This window comes from Dasypus novemcinctus, chromosome 21 (assembly GCF_030445035.2).
Source record: "Dasypus novemcinctus isolate mDasNov1 chromosome 21, mDasNov1.1.hap2, whole genome shotgun sequence".
NCBI classification, from domain to species: Eukaryota; Metazoa; Chordata; class Mammalia; order Cingulata; family Dasypodidae; genus Dasypus; species Dasypus novemcinctus.
The window spans coordinates 48346297-48365546 of record NC_080693.1 but is presented as its reverse complement, the minus strand read 5'-3'; positions in this window follow the sequence as shown (position 1 = coordinate 48365546).

Below are 19250 nucleotides of genomic sequence, written 5' to 3'. Positions count from 1 at the left end.
GGAGGGCATTTGGGGGGATGATGGACTGTACTATATCTTCGTTATATTACTGTATGCATTTGTATAAACTATAGAAGTCTACAGGAAAAAGGGTGAATTTTACTGGTATGTCAGTTATACTACAATTAAAAAAAAAATAAAGGTGGTGGTCGGGGGAGAAGGGTTGAAGTGTTAATATATCTTCTCAGAGATTTGGCACGAAGAGGAAGAGACCAGACGTTGAAAATCAGATTTCTTTGGAGAGAGTTATGGTGTAATGTAAGCCGCACTCTCCCCTTGGGGGAAAAGTAGTATTTGCATGTTTCCCCTCAGCTCAGGTCTAGGGAGGGAAGCTCCAAGAGACCACTTGCTGAGAGAGTTTGAAATGTGTCACCCACGAATGGGAAAACACAGGGACTGGCGCTGACACTCCAAAGAAAAGTCTTCAGGCGAGGGGCTGGCTGAAGCAGCCGGTGACAGCAGAAGAATCACTATGCGGCAGGAGTCACTGCCCTCCCACAAAGGTCAGGAATAAGCCATCGCCAACGTGGAGCTCCAGAAGGGCAGGCTTGTTTAAACGGACCCTGCCCAAGGGGCTTCCTGCGCCGGCTCAGGAGACCTCAGCAGAAGGGAGTGGAAGGAATGCCGCCAGGTTCCCAACTGAGGGGGTTCATAAGCAGCTGGCCCGAGAGACCTGCTGCCTGGCTCGAGAGATGCAGTTGTAGGGGCCCAGGAGAAGGACCCCAAGGAAGCCCACGAGGGAAGAGTCAGCTCTAGGCACCTACCCCAGACAGCGCACCGTCACCTCACACCAGCATTTGTCAGGTCACACCAGCATTTGTCAGATCAGAATTGTCCTGCCCTTTACCTTTCATCTCTCCTCCCCGATAATCCTGGAGGAGCCAAGGGAACCTGGGGTGGGAGGGTGGTGGTGGGGGGTGATGGGGTGGGAGCTCTCAAGGGAGAGTCGTCAGGCAAACCTGCTCTCGGTTTCTGGAAGCTCCTGTCCAGGGAATAAGCTTCTAAAAGAGGGAGATGGAATATAATGAAAGTCATTATTTCTTCTTTTGTATAAACATGAATTATTCACCAAAGATCTAAATTCTGTTTTATTACAGCTTCAAATTTATCAAGGAGGAAAAACAGTTTTTTCTTTTTGTCTCCATCTCTGGCGGGGAAGTATGACCTCACCTTGCTTGGTGGTACAAACACTGACTGTGATGGTCACCTTTAATCAGGGAAGACGGTGAACTGACCACGGGCCAGGGTGCTGAGCAGTGTGGTTATTTACATACTTCTTGCATCTGTGGTGAATGATAATGCTCTTATTCCTCTGCTGCCTGAAAGTGGTGAATTGTGCTCCCAAATGGAAAGATAAAATATACGACCTTTTGTGCTTATCTTAATGCCAGCTGTTATATGCCTCTAAAGGAATGCCAGTGATCTAATCAACTTACATGCTGATTCTAAAGTCTGACCTTAACGTGAAAGGTGAGGGGGTAAAGTCCTTTCTGCACCTAGCTGGGCGGGCGCGAAGATGAGATGGTAATGGTGCCGAGACGGCGCTCCAGCCCACGCCCGCTTCAGCTGTGTATGCTACTCCATTTTTTCCAACAGCTGCATTAGTTCTTCACGAGGAGGCCCCTCTGGAGCTCCAATCACTCTTGGAGGTCACTGAGGCACCGATAACGGAGCTGAAGAAGGTAACTTACCCTGAGGGAGAGAGGACCCTCAAAGGTCTGAGCTCACTTTGCTGGGAAGACGGAAACAATGTTTGTCAACCTGCGGAGTGATGTCAGATTTAATTTTGTCGCCAAGGGTCTCATAATATTGGAATGATATTTATCCCAGATCCTAAATGTTATTGTTATTCCTGAGACCATTACTTCCGTGATGATCTTTCATGACACTGGGCACATCCTCCAAGGGAGGATGACTGGGTTGGGCTGTGCTGGCGTCAAGGTAATGCATGCCTCTCTTAGTCTTAGTGCAGCTCCCCTGAGATTCGGCTTCAGACCTGGAGAAAGGGAGGAAAGTGAAAACACCTCACTTTCCATGCACCTTAATACTCACATTTATTTTAACGCTCGTCACTCAGCTGGTACAATTATTACTGAGTTATGTGCCGATGTCCCTGTATTAGTTAGGACGCCTTTTTTCAAGTGTTAGAAAACCCAACTTGAGGCTCATGTAACTAAGAAGCTCAGATGCTGGGGAAAGCTTCAGGTTTGCTGGTTGCAAAGGTTCAAATAATGGCATAAGGACTCAGTCTCCAATTTCTCTCTTTCTTCTGGTTGGCTTTGTTCACCACAACAGAGGAGCCCCCCATCTCCAGGCTTACTTCGTCTTCATAGACAGCAATTCCAGTGCAAAGGGAATTCATTTTTGCCAAAAGTGTCAACAAACCCTTCAGACTTAACTCCTATAATGATATATTGTCTAGTTAGACTTAACTCCTATAATGATATATTGCCTTGTTATTGTGGGTCACATGCTTGTGCCTGAGCCAATCACTGCACCCCTAAAATTGGAATATACTGAGTGGCCCAAGTCATTCTCTTATTTCTGGGACCTAGGACTGGGTAGACAGCTCCATCTCAACCGCAGGGACCAAATGTGAGAAGGGGATATTCCCCAAAGGAAAACCATGGTATTGTCACCTGAAGGAAGGGGGTTTGATGCAGAATAGGAAAATTCACAGTTGTTCCAAATAAATTTTGGCTCTGCCTTTTCAGAGCTCTGCAAGCCTGGGAAAGTCATGACATGTTGCCATGCCCATTTCCTCATTCTTAAAATGGGAAAAACAGTAGTACCTAGCCTTACATTTTTCTGATATACATGCAGCAGAGCTTGTCTAGGACTTATATCTAAGAGTGGAATTGTTAAGTTGTAAGGTTTGTAAGGTGGGTATGTATTCAACTTTTCAATTTGACTTGATAATAAACTTTTTTAAAAAAGATTTATTTATTTATGTCTCCCCCCTTCCTCCATTGTCTGCTCTCTGTGTCCATTTGCTGTGTGTTCTTCTGTGTATGCTTGTATTCTCATTACTTGGCTCTGGGAACCAATCCTGGGACCTTCCGGAGTGGGAGAGAGGCGATCATGCTCTTGTGCCAACTCAGCTCCCTGGTCTCCTAAGTCTCTTATTGTCTCTCCTCTGTGTTTCTTTTTGTTGCGTCATTTTGCTGCGTCAGCTGGTGGCACTCCATGCAGGCCAGCACTCTGCGTGGGCCAGCTCACTGCGCAGGCCATCTTGCCTTCACCAGGAGGCCCTGGGTTTCGAACCCTGGACCTCCTATATGGTAGATGGGAGCCCAACTGCTTGGACCACATCTGTTTCCCTTGATAATAAACTTGTAAAATGATTTTATCAATTTACACTCCCACCCATGGTGGGTGAATGGGTGAGGGTCCCTGTGTTCCACATCTTCTCTAGTTGTTATTCTCAGACTTAATTTTTCCAATCACATGCAACTATATTTACATCTCACTATGATTTTACATCATAGTGGAGTCTCTTTTCTATTGATCATCCAAGTTTCTTCCTATGTAAAGTGTCTATTCAAGTCCTTTGCCCATTTTTCCTTTGAATGATTTGTCTGTTTTTGTCTTATAAAATCATGTTATTTATTTATTTTTAATAAGACTTTTTAAAATTAAATAGATCACATAGAATGTTACATCAAAAAAACATGAGGTTCCCATATAACCCACACCCCACTCCCCCACCCCCATCGTTTTTGTAAATTGTATTTTTTTGAAGATACATACATCACAAAAAAGGTTACATTATAAAAAAACATAAGAGGTTCCTGTATACCCCCCATCCCCCCATCCCACTCCTCCCACACCAACAACCTCCCCCATCATTGTAGTACACTCATCGCACTCGGCGAACACATTTGGGAGCACTGCTGCACCATGAGGATTATAGTTTACTCTGTAGTTCACACTCTCCCCCAGTCCATTCAGTGGGTTATGGCAGGATATATAATGTCCAGCATCTGACTCTACAATATCATTTAGGACAACTCCAAAGTCCCCAAAATGCCCCCTCATCACCCCTCTTCTTCCCCCTCCCTGCCCTCAGCAACTACTGTGGCCACTTTCTCCCCGTCAATGATACAATTTCTTCTATTAGTAGTCACAAAAGTTTTATAGTAGAATATCAGTAAGTCCACTCTAATCCATAATAAAACCATAAGTTATTTATACATCCTAGATTCTTCTCCTTTATTAGTTATAAGTGCTGAAAACATGTTTTCCCCATTTATAGCTTTCTACTTTCTTTATGGTGTTTTTTTATTTACTTAAGTACTTAATTATAATAAAAACAAATTTATCAATCTCTTCCTTTCTGTTTTCTTTGTTGTAGGTCCTATTTAAGAAGTCTTTCCTATCCCCAAAGGTATTCATGAATTCTCCTATTACCTTCTAAGAGCATTATAATTTTGCCTTTCACATTTAGTTGTTAGTCCATTTAGAGTTGACTTTTGTATATGTTGTGAGGTAGGGGCAAAGTTTTATGAATTATAGATAACCAATTATCCCAGCATTATTTACTGAAAAGCTCAGAATGCCATTTCTATTCCACATCAAATCTTTACAATTGTGTGGAGTTTTTTTTGGAAAGGAGTTTCTCTATTTTTTTTCCTACTCTGGTTTTTTAACTCTGTGCCAATTCCACATTCTCTTAACTATAATGGCTTTATAGTGAGTATTGATATCTGGTAGGGTTAGTTACCCTAACTTATCCTTTTCATTCAAGAGTGTCTTGGGGAAAACCAATTGGGCTCCCATGTACCATACAGGAGGTCCAGGGTTCGATGCTCAGAGCCTCCTGGTGAGGGCAAGCAGGCCCTCGAGTAGTGCTGGCCCACATGGGAATGCGGCCCTGCACAGGAGTGCCGGCTGACACAGAGAGCTGGCGCAGCAAGATGACACAGAGGATAGAGAATAAGAAGACATAGCAGAGCAGAGGAGCTGAGGAGGCGCAAGAGAGTAATCGCCTCTCTCCCTCTCCAGAAGGTCCCAGGATCAGTTCCCTGAATCGCCTAATGAGAATACAAGCAAACACAGAAGATTATACAGTGAATGGACACAGAGAGCAGACAATGGGGGAAGAGGGTAGAAAAAAATAAAATAAATCTTAAGAGTGTCTTGGTTATTCTGGGCCCATTTATACTTTCATATAGTTTTATGTTTTTCTTTTAAAAGTTAAGTTTTATTGAATTTAACATACACAGAAACTTATACACATCAAACGTGCAGAGCTTAATGAATTAATTATTCCAAAGTGAACAGATCTATATAACTGCTAACCTGGTCAAAAAATAGTAAGTTGAAGCACATGAAATTACAATTTACAGTAAGTAAAAAAGTTTGAATATCTTCCTATGAAGGATTAATTAACCAGAAAACCAGACAGAATATATTAAACCACTATTTTCAGGCATTAGAAGCAGGCAACACAGGATTGTGATCCCTGAGAGAAAGGGAACAAATAACTTAAGTCCTGTAATTGTGTCACCTTATTGACTGTGGACAGTTTGCAGATGAAGTTCAAGAATAGAGAACCCAGGGAAGCGGCTTTGGCTCAGTGGATAGAGCATATGCCTTCCACATGGGACATCCAGGGTTCAAACCCAGGGCCTCCTGACCCATGTGGAGCTGGCCCATGTGCAGTGCTGATGTGTACAAGGAGTGCCGTGCCACGCAGGGTGTTCCCCACATAGGGGAACCCCATGCACAAGGAGTGCGCCTTATAAGGAGAGCTGCTCTGAGTGAAAAAAAGTGAAGCCTGCCCAAAAGTGGCACCGCACACACAGAGAGCTGATACAGCAAGATGACGCAAAAACAACAACAAAAAAAGAGACACAGATTCCCAGTGGCGCTGAGAAGAATAAAAGTGGACACAGAAGAACGCACAGTGAATTGACACAGAGAGCAGACAACTGGGGCGGGGCGGGGGAAGGGGAGAGGAAAAAAAAAAAAAAGAATAAGGAACCCAAAGAAAGTCCAGGAGTTTCACTGCAGTGAGGAGACAGATACTGGAGTTGAGGGAAGCCAAGGCACCTAGAATTTGCACGGCAGAATACTGGAGAGGGGACGCTGAACAGAGAGAGAGGGCTTCAGGGATTAACAGAGGGGTCCTCAGGCATTTAGGTAGGTCAGTCGGCACATATTTCAGATGGAATTCCACAAGGGGAAAGAAGCCCTGGAAAACAATATGCCAAACAAGTGCTAGAGCCCTTACAGGGAGTTCATGTTCTCGCCAGCCAGATTGGAGACTCTTTAATTCATGGAGCCCTCAGAGGCTCAAACTCTAGTTGTGCATATAAATGACCTTACACTAAAGACTACTCTGGATGCACCCCAACCTTACAAACAAGCCTTAAAAGGATTCAATTAGGAATTTCCAGTCATGCAAAGAAGCAAATAAATATATGTGCATGTATATATATATATTTACTTTTTGTGTGTATATATATACACACACACATATACACATACACATATGAATGACCCAGAACAAGGAATGAAAAACTAATCAGCAGAAACAGACATTGAAATGACAGAGATGATGAAATTACTGGGCAAGGACATTTAATCAGTGATTATACATATGTTTGGTATGTTAAAAAAGGTAGAGGAACACACGAGCCTAATGAGGAAAGAATGAAAGATATAAAAGAAAGGACCAAAAAGGACTTTAAGTAATGAAAAATACAATATATGAAGTGAAAAATATATTGAATGACATTTTTAGCAGATTGAAAAACTGCAGAAGGAAAGATCAGTTAACTTGAAAACACAATAGGAAGCATCCAAAAGGAAACAGAGTACAAATATTGGAAAAGAAAGAGCATAAGTATCAGAAGAAGAGATGTGATGTGGGGGCATTTTTTGGACTTGGAGTTTTCTTAAATAATATTGCAGGGACAGATGCTGGACATTATATATCCTGCCATAACCCACTGAATGGACTGGAGGAGATTGTAATTACAATGTACACTATAATCCATGTGATGCAGCAGTGCTCCAAAATATATTCACCAAATGCAATGAATGTGCCACAATGATAGACGAGGTTGTTGATGTGGGAGGAGTGGGGGTGGTGGGTGTGGGGTATGTGGGAACCTTTAATATTTTTTAATGTAACATTTTTCATGATCTATGTATCTTCAAAAAAATACACACAAAAAAGTATCAGTCTTTGGGAGAACGTAGAGAGACCTAATGTGCATGCAAATGGAGTCCCTGAAAGAGAAGACAGATGGGGAAAATATTTGAATAAATGATGGGCGATGGGAAGCAGACTTGGCCCAGTGGATAGGGCGTCTGTCTACCACATGGGAGTTCTGTGGTTCAAACCCTGGGCCTCCCTGACCCGTGTGCAGCTGGCCCACGTGCAGCGCTGATGCGAACAAGGAGTGCCCTGCCACGCAGGGGTGTCCCCACGTAGGGAAGTCCCATGTGCAAGGAGTGCACCCCATAAGGAAAGCCGCCCAGCGCGAAAGAAAGTACAGCCTGCCCAGGAATGGCACCGCACACATGGAGAGCTGACACAACAAGATGACGCAACAAAAAGAAACAGATTCCCGTGCTGCTGACAACAGAAACAGACAAAGAAGAACATGCAGCGAATAGACACAGAGAATAGACAACTGGGGTGGGGGGAGGGAGGTGAAGGGGGAGAAATAAATAAATAAATAAATAAATAAACTTAAAAAAAAAAAAGATGGGCAAATTCTTTTTTCACCAAATATATGAAAGCTACAAATCCATGGATCCAATAAGCTCAACAAGTCCCAAACAGAATAAACATAGACAACCACATTATAGTACATTATACTCTAATTGCTAAAAAGCAGGGATAAAGAGAAATACAACATACATACATTTGAGAAATACGTACAACAGGAGAAAGATAAGAATCAGGGATAAAAGAATATCAGGACTATTTCCTGAGTGCAGAGGTGAAGGAGGATGGGCCATTGCGCTGGGCTCTTGATATTGATGATTGCTCTGATGAACCTTTTCTTTTGAAATTGAGACTTAGCCTAGTATTATATGTTGCCTCAGAGTTACCACCTGAGGGTCTCCTTGTTGCTCAAATGTGGCCTCTCTCTAAGCCAAACTCAGCATATAAATGCACTACCTTCCCTCCACTGTAGGACACGACTCCTGTGGATGAGTCTCTCTGGCACCGAGGGATTATTTCCAAGTGCCCACTAGAAATGCTCCTGGAAAAAGACCTTGACCGTACGGGGGAAATGGTAAATATGAATGAGTTCTTATGGCCAAGAGATTTCAAAGTGAGTTGGGAGATCATTCCAGAGGTTATGCTTATGTACATCTCAGCAGGATCTCATTGACTGCTACAGTAAATAGCAGGGCTCCTGAGGGTTCTAGAGATATTCAGACACTATAGGCAGGGCAGACAGATCAGGAGTTTGGCACCCTGCCAGTGAACCTTACTTTGGAATTTGTGCTCCCCAGTGAGAGAGAGTTGGACTCATTTGTAGTCTCTCTACACATGGCTCTTGTGCCCCTTCCATTTGAACCTATAGTTAGTATTAGAGTTGATAGGTGTACGCCCAAGAGACTTAAATTTCTGGTCCATCCATGTGCCAGTTGAGCCCTGAATCTTAGCAGAGTTGCAACACCTATTCTCCAGTTCATTGGACTCATCCAGGTCAACTAACAAGGAGATGATGACATTGCCCATCCCAAGGAACAAAGAGTCTCCAACTGCAAGTAAGATAGTTTCGTTCATCTGCCACATGGGATCTAAGCCCCCTCTCAATTAGAGGCAGAGTGTGCATCACCATCCCCAAATCCTCAGATTGGGGAATGAACAATGGATTAAAGTAGACTTATTATTATTCTGCTATAGACTTATTGTTATTCTAGCAATGGAAGAACTTTTATCATTGATGTGGAGGCAGTGGTCACTGAAGGTTCTGAGGGGAGGGAGAGGGAAGAATAGGTGTAATATGGGGGCATATTCAGGACATTGGATTGTCCTGCATGACATTGCAATGATGGATACAGGTCATTATATATTTTATCATAACCTACAAAATTGTGTGGGGCAGAGTATAAACTATAATGTAAACCATAATCCATATTAGTGGCAATGCTTCCACATGTGTTCATTAATTGTAACAAACGTACCACATTAATGAAGGATGTTGTTAATGTGAGAAAGTGTGGGAGGAGGAGGGAGTCCCCTATATTTTTTATGTGCATGGGAATCCCCTGTATTTTTTATGTGCCTTTATGTAATCTAAAGTTTCTTTAAAATAAGTAAGTAAATAAATAATATCAGGAATAAAATCTATCCCTATGGATGCTGAAAACATTAAGGAATAAAAATATTGTGACAGTTTTATGCAAATAAATTCAACAACTTAAATGAACTGGATGAATTCCTTAAAGAACATGAACAGCCAAAGCACTCCCAGGAAGAAAAAAATAAACTGAGTATTACTAACTCTACCTTAAAAATTTGTACTTAAAACCTTCCCATAAAGAACCCCCACCCTACCCACACACACAAAAGGAAAACACCAGGCCTGAATGACTTCACTGATTAATTCTAACAAATATTTAAGGAAGAAACTTTAATACTATCTTGACACAAACTCTTTCAGAAAATAGAAGACAAGAGGGGGGTGGGGGGTATATGGGGACCTCATATTTTTTTAATGTAATATTAAAAAAATAAATAGACCAAAAAAAAAAAAAAAATAGAAGGCAAGGGAACACTTCCCAAATGATTTCATGAGGCTAACATTACCCTGATATCAGAAAATAGAAGATGAGGAAACACTTCCCAACTCATTTTATGAGGTCAACATTACCCTGTTATCAAAACCAGAAAAAGAAATTACAAGAAAAGAAAACTATAGACCAATATTCCTCAAGCACATTGAAATAAAATCCTTAATAAGATTTAGAAAGTTGAACCCATCAATATGTAAAAAGGATAATACATCATGACTAAGTGGAATTTCTTCTGGGAAGGTATGGTTAACTTAACCTTCAAAAATAAATATAATTCACCATATTGACACACTAAAAAGAAAAATCATATGGTCATTATATCAAGAAAGTGTTTGATAAAATTCCTCATAGACTCATGATAAAAATTGTCAGCAAACTTGGAATAAAAGCGAACTCCCTTGACCTGATTAAGGCTATGTTAATAAAACCCCACAGCTAACATCATAATTAATGGTGAGATTGAATATCTTTCTCCTAAGATTAGGAACAAAGGAAGTATGTCCACTCTTACCACTTGTAGTCAAGATTTTAATGGACAGTATAATAAGGTGAGAGAAAGAAGGGAAAAAGAAAGGCATACAGTTTGGAAAGGAAGAAGCCAACTGTATTCTCTGATGATCATCTATATAAATAATCCTAAGGAATCTACAAAAAGTACCAAAACTAATAAGTGAATCCAGCAAGTTCACAAATATAGGTTCAATATTTTAAAAAGTCACTTGTAGTTCTATATGCAGTATGTAGTATGTGCATATTCCTTTCAATTTTCTAGGAATACACCATGCTGTCTGCAAATTTTGACAATTTCTTCCTATATAATCTTTGTAGAATTCATTTTGTTTTCTTACCTTATCACATTGGTTAGGACCTTTTGTGCAGTGTTAAATAGAAGTGATGAGAAGAGACATCATTCCAATCTTAAAGAGAAAAACATTCTCTCACCATTAAGCCTGATGTTAGCTGTAGGTTTTTGGTAAATATCCTTTATCATATTAAGGAAATTTCCTTCCATTCCAAGTTTTCTCAGAGATTCATTTTATAAAATTAAGATTCCTTAAATAGGCTACATTTGGGAAACGGATGAGTCTCAAGCAGTTGGCTCCCGTTTACCATATAGGAGGTCCAGGGTTTGATGCCCAGGGCCTCCTGGTGAAGGCAGGCTGGCCCGTGCACCAAGCTGGCCTATGCAGAGTGCCAGTCTACGCCAGAATGCCACCCCACACAGGCGTGCTGGCCGACTTGGAGAGCTGGAGCAGCAAGATGATGGAACAAGAGACACAGAGGAGAGACAATAAGAAGACGCAGCAGAACAGGAAGCTGAGGTGGTACAAGAGAATGATTGCCTCTCCCACTCCAGAAGGTCCCAGGATTGGTTCCCGGAACCACTTAATGAAAATACAAGCAGACACAGAAAGAACACACAGGAAATAGACACAGAGAGCAGACAACAGGGAGGTGGGGGAGAGAAATAAATAAATAAATAAGTCTTTTTAAAAAATGCTACATTTTATCAATACTTTTTTCTACATTTATAAAAATCATGCAAATTTTCTTCTTTATTATATATTTAACTGTAAAATTTACATTGACTTTCAAATGTTGACTCTTGCTTTGGTCATGATGCATTATCCTTTTCATATATTGCTCAGATTACTAATATTTTGTTAATGATTTTCTAATCTATTGTCATGAGGGAGACTTGCCTGGTATTTTCCTTTCTGTCAGATTTTGGTCTGTTAGTGCTAGATTCCTAAAATGAATTAAGGAATGGAGCTTCTTTTTTCTTTCTCTGTAATAGTTTATATAATGCGGTCACCCCTCAGGTTGAAGTGTGGTTTGCTGGCCTGGCGGGGGAGCAGCTGCGGCAGGCCAAGCCGCTGCCCCCATAATAGGGTGGCTGGTCGGGCCCACCGCCACCCCTGAAGGAAGCTCGGCATGGGCGCAGAGTGCCCTCGGGTCTCCCCTTCTCGGCAGCCATGCTTCCGCGGCCGCCCCTCCTCCCGGATGGCGCCACACGATGCCTGTGGGGCGGCACCCTTCTTCTTCTTTCTCCCTGCGCAGGCGCAGGGTGGAAAATTCCAGTCTGCCCTTTTCCCCTCCCCCGACAGCAGCAACAGCCAGGCGTGGGCAGAAAAATCCAGTCTGCCCTTTTCCCTTCCCCCGACAGCAGCAACAGCCAGGCGTGGGCAGGAAACTCAAGTCTGTCCTCCACCCCAGCAACAGCAGCCACCAATCACTAAACCCTGCCACTTCCCCCAGCAACAGCAACAGCCAATCCCTAATCACCACCCCTCCCCTGTCCAGTACCTCCCACTGACCTTTCGCTGGCAACCAATCAGAACAGGGCGTGGCTTCGACCAATCAGCCTTCCCCAGCCCCTATAAAACTGTTGCCTCTCCCTCAATAAAGTGGACTTGCGTGTTTACCTTGTCTCCGAGGTAGTTCTTCTGCCGTGCGCCCTCCAGTCCTGAGAGCCCCCAACAAGGGCCTGGCCTCCCTTGTCCCCAGTTCGTCGCCTGCTTCTCCGGGAGACCCCTTCGTCGCTGGCTTTGCCGGGCGACCCCGTCAGCCGAACCGCGCAACCCCTGTGAGACCGACCCCTCGTCTGCTGCCGGACCGACCCCTCGTCCCAAGTGGGACCGACCCCTCATCCCAAGCGGGACCGACCCCTCGTCCAGAGCTGGACCGACCCCTCGTCCGCAGCCAGACCCCACCTCTACCGACCGAGCGAACCGTCGCAATACAAGATCATATTTTTTCGTTGTTTGAATATCTGAATCCATTGGAGTTTTAATATGTGGAAACATTTTAATTTATATATTCATTTTCTCCCATGGTTATAGGATTATTCAGGGTTTCTATTTTTTGAGTCCATGTTTGCAAATCAGATTTTCCTGAGAATTTTTCTGTTGCAATACAAGATTTCAAGTTTAGTGACAAAAAATTTGTCACCATATCCTCTTACCACCTTATCCTCTTAGGTTTTTTCAATGCCTCAAGTGTCTGTATTTATGTCTCTTTTCATTCTTGATATTGTTTATTTGTGTTTTCTCTCTTTATTTGTTTGTCAGTCTTACCAGATGTTTGTCACTTTTGTTAGTTATTTCAGAGAACCAGCATTTGGCTTTGTTAATCTTCTCTATTGTGTTTATTTTCCATTTCATTAATTCCTTCTCTTATCTTAATTATTTCCTTTCCTACCTTTTTTGGTTTATTTTGCTGATCTGTTTCTAACTTTGTAGGATGGATTCTTAGTTCATTAACTTTTAGTCTTTTTTCTCCTAACATAAGCATTTCAGGCCATACATTTTTCTCAGTATTTTTTAGCTGTACTTCATGATTTTTGCCATGTAATTTCATTATAGTTTAGTTCTAAATATTACCAAATTTTCACTAGGTTTTCTTCTTTGATCCGTTGGTTGTTTTTTTTTTTAAGATTTATTTATTTATTTTTCCCCGCTTCCCCTGCTCTGCCCCTCCCTGTCCCCTCCCCTCTGCCCTGCTGTTTTTGCTGTCTGTGTCCATTCATTGTGTGATCTTCTGTATCTATTTCTCTTTTTGTCTTCTCTTCCTATTTTTTCTCCTCTAGGATTCACCGGGATTCCACCCTGGGGATCTCTGATGTGGAGAGAAGTTCCCTGTCAGCTGCGCCACCTCAGTTCCTGGTTTCTGCTGCGCTTCACCTTGACTCAGCTCACCACGTGGGCACTCATCTCACTGCGCGGGCACGCGGCTTGCCCTGCAGGCACTTTCATGGGCACTCAGCTCACCACATGGGCACTCGGCTCACCACATGGGCACTTGTGCGGGCACTTGGCTTGCCATGTGGGCACTTGCGTGGGCACTCGGCTTACTGCACAGGCACTCTGCTACTGCATGGGCAGTTGGCTCACCGTGCGGACACTCGGCTCATTGCACAGGCACGTAGGTCACCACGCAGGCACTGGCTCACCACGCAGGCACTGGCTCTCTGCGCGGGCATGCTTTCTCTTCTTCTTTTCACCAGGAGGCCAGGGATCAAACCCTGGTCCTCCCATATGGTAGATGGAAGCTCTATCACTTGACCCACATCCACTTCCCAGCCCATTCATTATTTAACTACATTTCTTCATTTTTAAATACTTGGGCTTTTGAAATTTAACTTTACTATTGATTTCTACCATAATTTCATTGTGGTCAGGGAGTGTAGTCTGCACAATTTCAATCCTTAGGAAGCTTGAGATTTGCTTAAAGACTCTGTGTATGAACAACTTTTGTAAACTTACTATATTCCAAAGAAGAACGTGTATCTTCAATTGTTGGGTACAATGTTTTAAACATATATGTGCATGTGTGTGTATCTGTGGTTCCCATGAAAATGTGCCACTCAGCTCTCCTACTAGATATATCTATGGCAGTCATGAAAATGAGCCAGTCCTTCTCTCCTGGGATGGGAAGTGTGGTTGACTGGCAGCTCTTGCTGCTACCCCCTGGATCCACCACCACATTCTTGCTGAGACCACTCTTCCTGTGGGCTGCTCCCAACCATTAACTGAGCTTGTTATGGGTACTTGTGCAGACCCATTTTTGAGGGATGTGAGACTCCTTTGATGGGTGGGCATCATTGGCTCATGGGCATCACATGGGCCTATCCAAAACATGTAGAATTGCACTGTTGTCTTAGATTTTTCCTATCCAATTCTTCCTTTTCCCATCCTTTCAGATCTGCACTGTGGTTAGAAGGCTCTCCCTGCCTACTCCTGCCTTTCCCCCTTTATCCTTCATAGGCAGTTTCCCCAATAAATATCTTGCATGTCTAATCACATCTTTTTTTAAAAAATTTATTTCTCTCCCCTTCCCCCCCATTGTCTGCTCTCTGAGTCCATTTGCTGTGTGTTTGTCTGTGTCCGCTTGCATTCTTGTCAGTGGAACTGGGAATCTGTGTCTCTTTTTGTTGCGTCATCTTGCTGCGTCAGTTCTCCGTGCGTGCGGTGCCACTCCTGGGCAGGGTGAGTTTTTTTTGCACAGTGTGGTTCTCCTTGCAGGGAACACTCCTTGTGCATGGGTCTCCCCTATGCGGGGGACACCCCTGTATGGCATGGCACTCCTTGCATGCATCAGCACTGTGCATGGGCCAGCTCACCGCATGGGTCAGGAGGCCCTGGGTTTGAATCCTTGACCTCCCATATGGTAGGCAGACGTTCTATCAGTTGAGCCAAACCTGCTTCCCTCTAATCACTTCTTGACATCCATTTCCTGAAGTGGTATAATGTAAACATGTAGTTTTATTACATGTGTTAAGCAATTCTTCTATAACCTTACTGATGAAATTTTCCTGTTGGTTCTCCAATTACTGGAAAAGACGTGTTAAATTTCCCACTATAATTACTGATTTATTTCTCTTGGTAGTTGTCAATTTTTGCTTAACATATTTTAAAAATGATTGAGTGTATAAATTTAAAATCAATGCCTTCCTGTTGAATTGAATTTCTTAACATCTTGACATGACCCTCTTTATCTCTAGCAATGCTTTTTTGCCTTAAATCTATTTTGCTTTGTACTAATAAAGCTAAACCCAATGCACCTTTATTAAATGCATCTTTCTCCATTCTCCCACTTTCAGACTTTCTGTATACTTTTTTTCTTCCCCTCACCTTCCCTGTCTTGCTGATTTTGCTGTGTCCCTTTGCTGTGTGATCTTCTGTATCTATTTCTCTTTTCTCTCTTTTTGTCCTCTCTTCTCTAGGACTCATCAGGATTCGATTCTGGGGACCTCTGATGTGGAGAGAGGTTCCCTGTCAATTGCGCCACCTCAGTTCCTCGTTTCTGCTGCACTTCACCTTGACTCTCCCCTTTGTCTCTCTTTTGTTGCATCATCATCTTGCTGCATGACTACTCACACGGGTGTTGGCTTACCACATGGACACTTGGCTTGCCGCATGCACACAGCTCACCGTGTGGGCACTGGTTCGCTGCATGGGCACTGGCTCACCACACGGGCACTCAGCTTGCCACGTGGGTACCTGCATAGGAACTTGGCTCACCGCACGGGCACTTGGTTTACAACACGAGCATTGGCTCGCCAAGCAGGCACACTTTCTCTTCTTCTTTTTCACCAGCAGGCTCCAGGGATTGAACCCAGGTCCTCCCATACGGTAGGCAGAGGCCTTATCATTTGAACCACATCTGCTTCCCTCTTTTTTTTCAGACCAATTAGATATTTTCTCACAATATTTCATTCCTTATTTTCTTTACACACTTCATTACATCTACATTGAATGATTTTATTTTTCTTATATATAATTGCAATTATTATTTTTCTCCTCCATGTGGGGAACATTTCTGGAAAGATTAGAATTGTGAGATAGTCTGATATGCAATATTTTGCATTTACCACTATTAAGTAATCAATTTGTCTTATTTGTTGTCAAGATATTTTCTATTTAATAGATTATTTAAGTTCTTAGTACCTTCTTTGTAAATAAAATTAAAATTTTCACAATCATAACTACTTCTTGCTAGCATTTCCCTGTAGTATATATATATTTTAAAATGTTTAAAAATTTTATCTTTTTTTTAAAGATACATAGATCATAAATGCATTTCTTATGAACAGCATATTGTTAGAGTTTTAAAAAAAATCATTCTGACAAACCTTTTATTGTAGGTAGAATATTTAATTCATTTATATATTAGTCAGAAATATTAGTATCTTTAGATTTATAGTTATTATCTTTTTTGGTTTATTTCTACTTTCCCACCAGTCTTGTTTCTTTTTCTATCCTTTTTTGCCTCTTTTAAATTAACTTGTTTTTTCCCATTTCCAAATTTTTTGCCACTGGTTTAGCAACTCTATTCTATTCTTTTAGCAGTTCTCTAGATATAGCAGCAAATAATTTACCAAAGTCAAAGTTACTCATTAATTTTACCCTTCTGAAAAATATAAGAACCTTACAACTTCTGTTTAATCCTTCCTGACAGATATGCTATTATTTTGTGCATTTTAATTCTATCAATTTTTCCATTAAAAACTTTGCAGGTTGGGAAGCAGATGTGGCTCAAGCAATTGGGCTCCCGTCTACCACATGGGAGGCCCAGGGTTCAATTCCTGGGGCCTCTTGGTGAAGGAAAGCTGGCCCATGGAATGAGCTGGCCCATTTGGAATGCTGGCCCATGTGGCAAGCTGGCCCAAGTGGAGAGTTGGCACAGCAAGATGACACAACAAAAAGAGACACAGAGAGGGGCAATAAGAGACACAGCAGACCAGGGAGCTGAGGTGGTGCAAGAGATTGAGCACCTCTCTCCCACTCCAGAAGGTCCCAGGATCAGTTCCCAGTGCCACCAAAAGAGAAGACATGCAGACACAGAAGAACACACTGTGAATGGATGCAGACAGCAGACAATGGGGGGAATAAATAAATCTTTAAAAAATAAGTAAAAACTCTGTAAGTTTTTTGCTATTTTAGTCACTCAGTATTTCACCTGTTTTTCACTTTTTATATGGTTTATTCCCTCTTGCTCCTTACACTTTCCATTCAGGCTAATTTTTCTTTTGCCATAAGTGAGAGTTTGTTGGTACCAAATTCTATCAGTTTTTTTCTGTTTGAAAATGACTATTTCCCCTTTCATTATGGATATAGAATTGAAAATGACCATCACTTTCTCTCAGCACATTGAAGACATCATACAGTGTCTTTTGATTTTAATTGCTGCTGATAAGTTCTAAGTGTATGGCATTCCTTTAAAAATAGTCTTTCTCTCTCACTGCTTCTAAAATATTCTTTTTGTCTTTGTCTTTCTCAATTTCACTGTGTTGGGTTTAGTTGTGTATTTTTTAAATCCTGCTTGGGATTCCTTAGATTTTTTTTTTGACTCTGTGGGTTGCTAGCTTTCATCAGTTCTGAAAATGCATAGCCATTATCTCTTAGATAAGCCTTTGCCCCACTGTCTTTCTCCTCTCCTTTTGGGATGCTAATTAGATGTTTGTTAAAATTCTCACTCTATTCTCTTTTTTCTTTCCCATTCTTTCATATTTTCTCTATCTCTCTATGTTATATTCTAGATATGTTCTTCATATCATTCTTCCAGTTAACTGAAAGTTAAAAAGAACTTAGTGGGCACATGTGACATTCTATTAAATCTGCCCACTAAGTTCTTTTTTTCTAGAAGATTTTTGGTTCTTTTAAAAATAAGTTACTTTATCCTTGCAAATATATTCATGCATGAATCTTATCTTTACCAAACTTATTAAACATAATTATTTTATAGTTCCATTTTATTGTTCCATGATCTGAATTTCTTGCAGGTTTGTTCTAGCTATCTGCTTTTTTCTTGCTTTTAGTTCTTAAGTGTCTTACTCCTTGTGTGTTTAGCTAGTCTCTTTCTTTAACTTGCTTTCCCCTGTTTAACTTTAAGCTGATCATTTTTCTTGACATTTTATATGTGGGAATACTTTGAGGTCTGGGATAAATTTGGTCTCTTCTAGGACAACTCACTTTTGCTTCTGCTAGGTGTCAGGGGCACTATATTCTTGGGGTCACTCCAGTAACTTCTCCACTTAGGGTATTCAGACCACCCAGATAATGTTGATTTTTTGATACCAACTGTGTCATGGACAGCTTGTCGTTTCAATTGTTTGTGGTCGTTCCTGGCATGTGCACATACACACATACACAAACGCACATCTTATCTCTTCTAGTGCAGCAAAGTTTGAGGCTGCAGTTTTCCTTGCAGTCTCCAGGAGGAAGGAGCATAACCTTTGAAGACTTCTCTTCTTTGTGCTGGAAGATCTCTTATTAGACTCCCCATCAAGGGCTGACCTTGGGCTTGGTCTTCTTTTATACAAGTCCTATGAGGCCATGAATACCAAAGTTCAAGTTCATAAGGTTTAGCGAATGCTTTTGGAATGCTGTGCTCTACTTATATCTCTGAGATCCACTGCACTCGATCCCTGACTTGAGAATTCTCAGTGTTTTTGCTAATTCATTGATACTCTTAAGAAATTATTTTAATCTAGAATTTTTAGTTTCTTTCAGAAAGTGTATTGATTCAGTTACCTCACTTCCTAGACTTCCAGAAATGGAAGTTGTTTTTATTTATAAAAAAAGATAATGCTCATGTTTTATAATTCAATAGTTTTCACTTAAAAACTCTAGATACATAGTATCCACGGAAAATAGACTGCAATTTTTGTTGATTAATCATAGCGTAGTTTTGAAAAGTGCTTTTAACTTTTCAAATTGCTTTCACATGTATCTGTGGTTCTCAAGGGGTGGGGGGTAGTGCCCTTCAGAGGAGTTTTGAAAATTCAAAGGAGTGTTTTTGGTTGTCATTATGACTTGGGGCCATTACCAGCATTTAGTGGGAGCTGGGGATGCCAGACTTTTACAATGCACAGATGATTCTGCCCAAAGAATAATTGTCCTGTGCATCATGTGACTCTTAAAGGCCCCCCTTAATGTGCGGTGAGATTTCAAGATAGATGTATTTCATTTCATGTT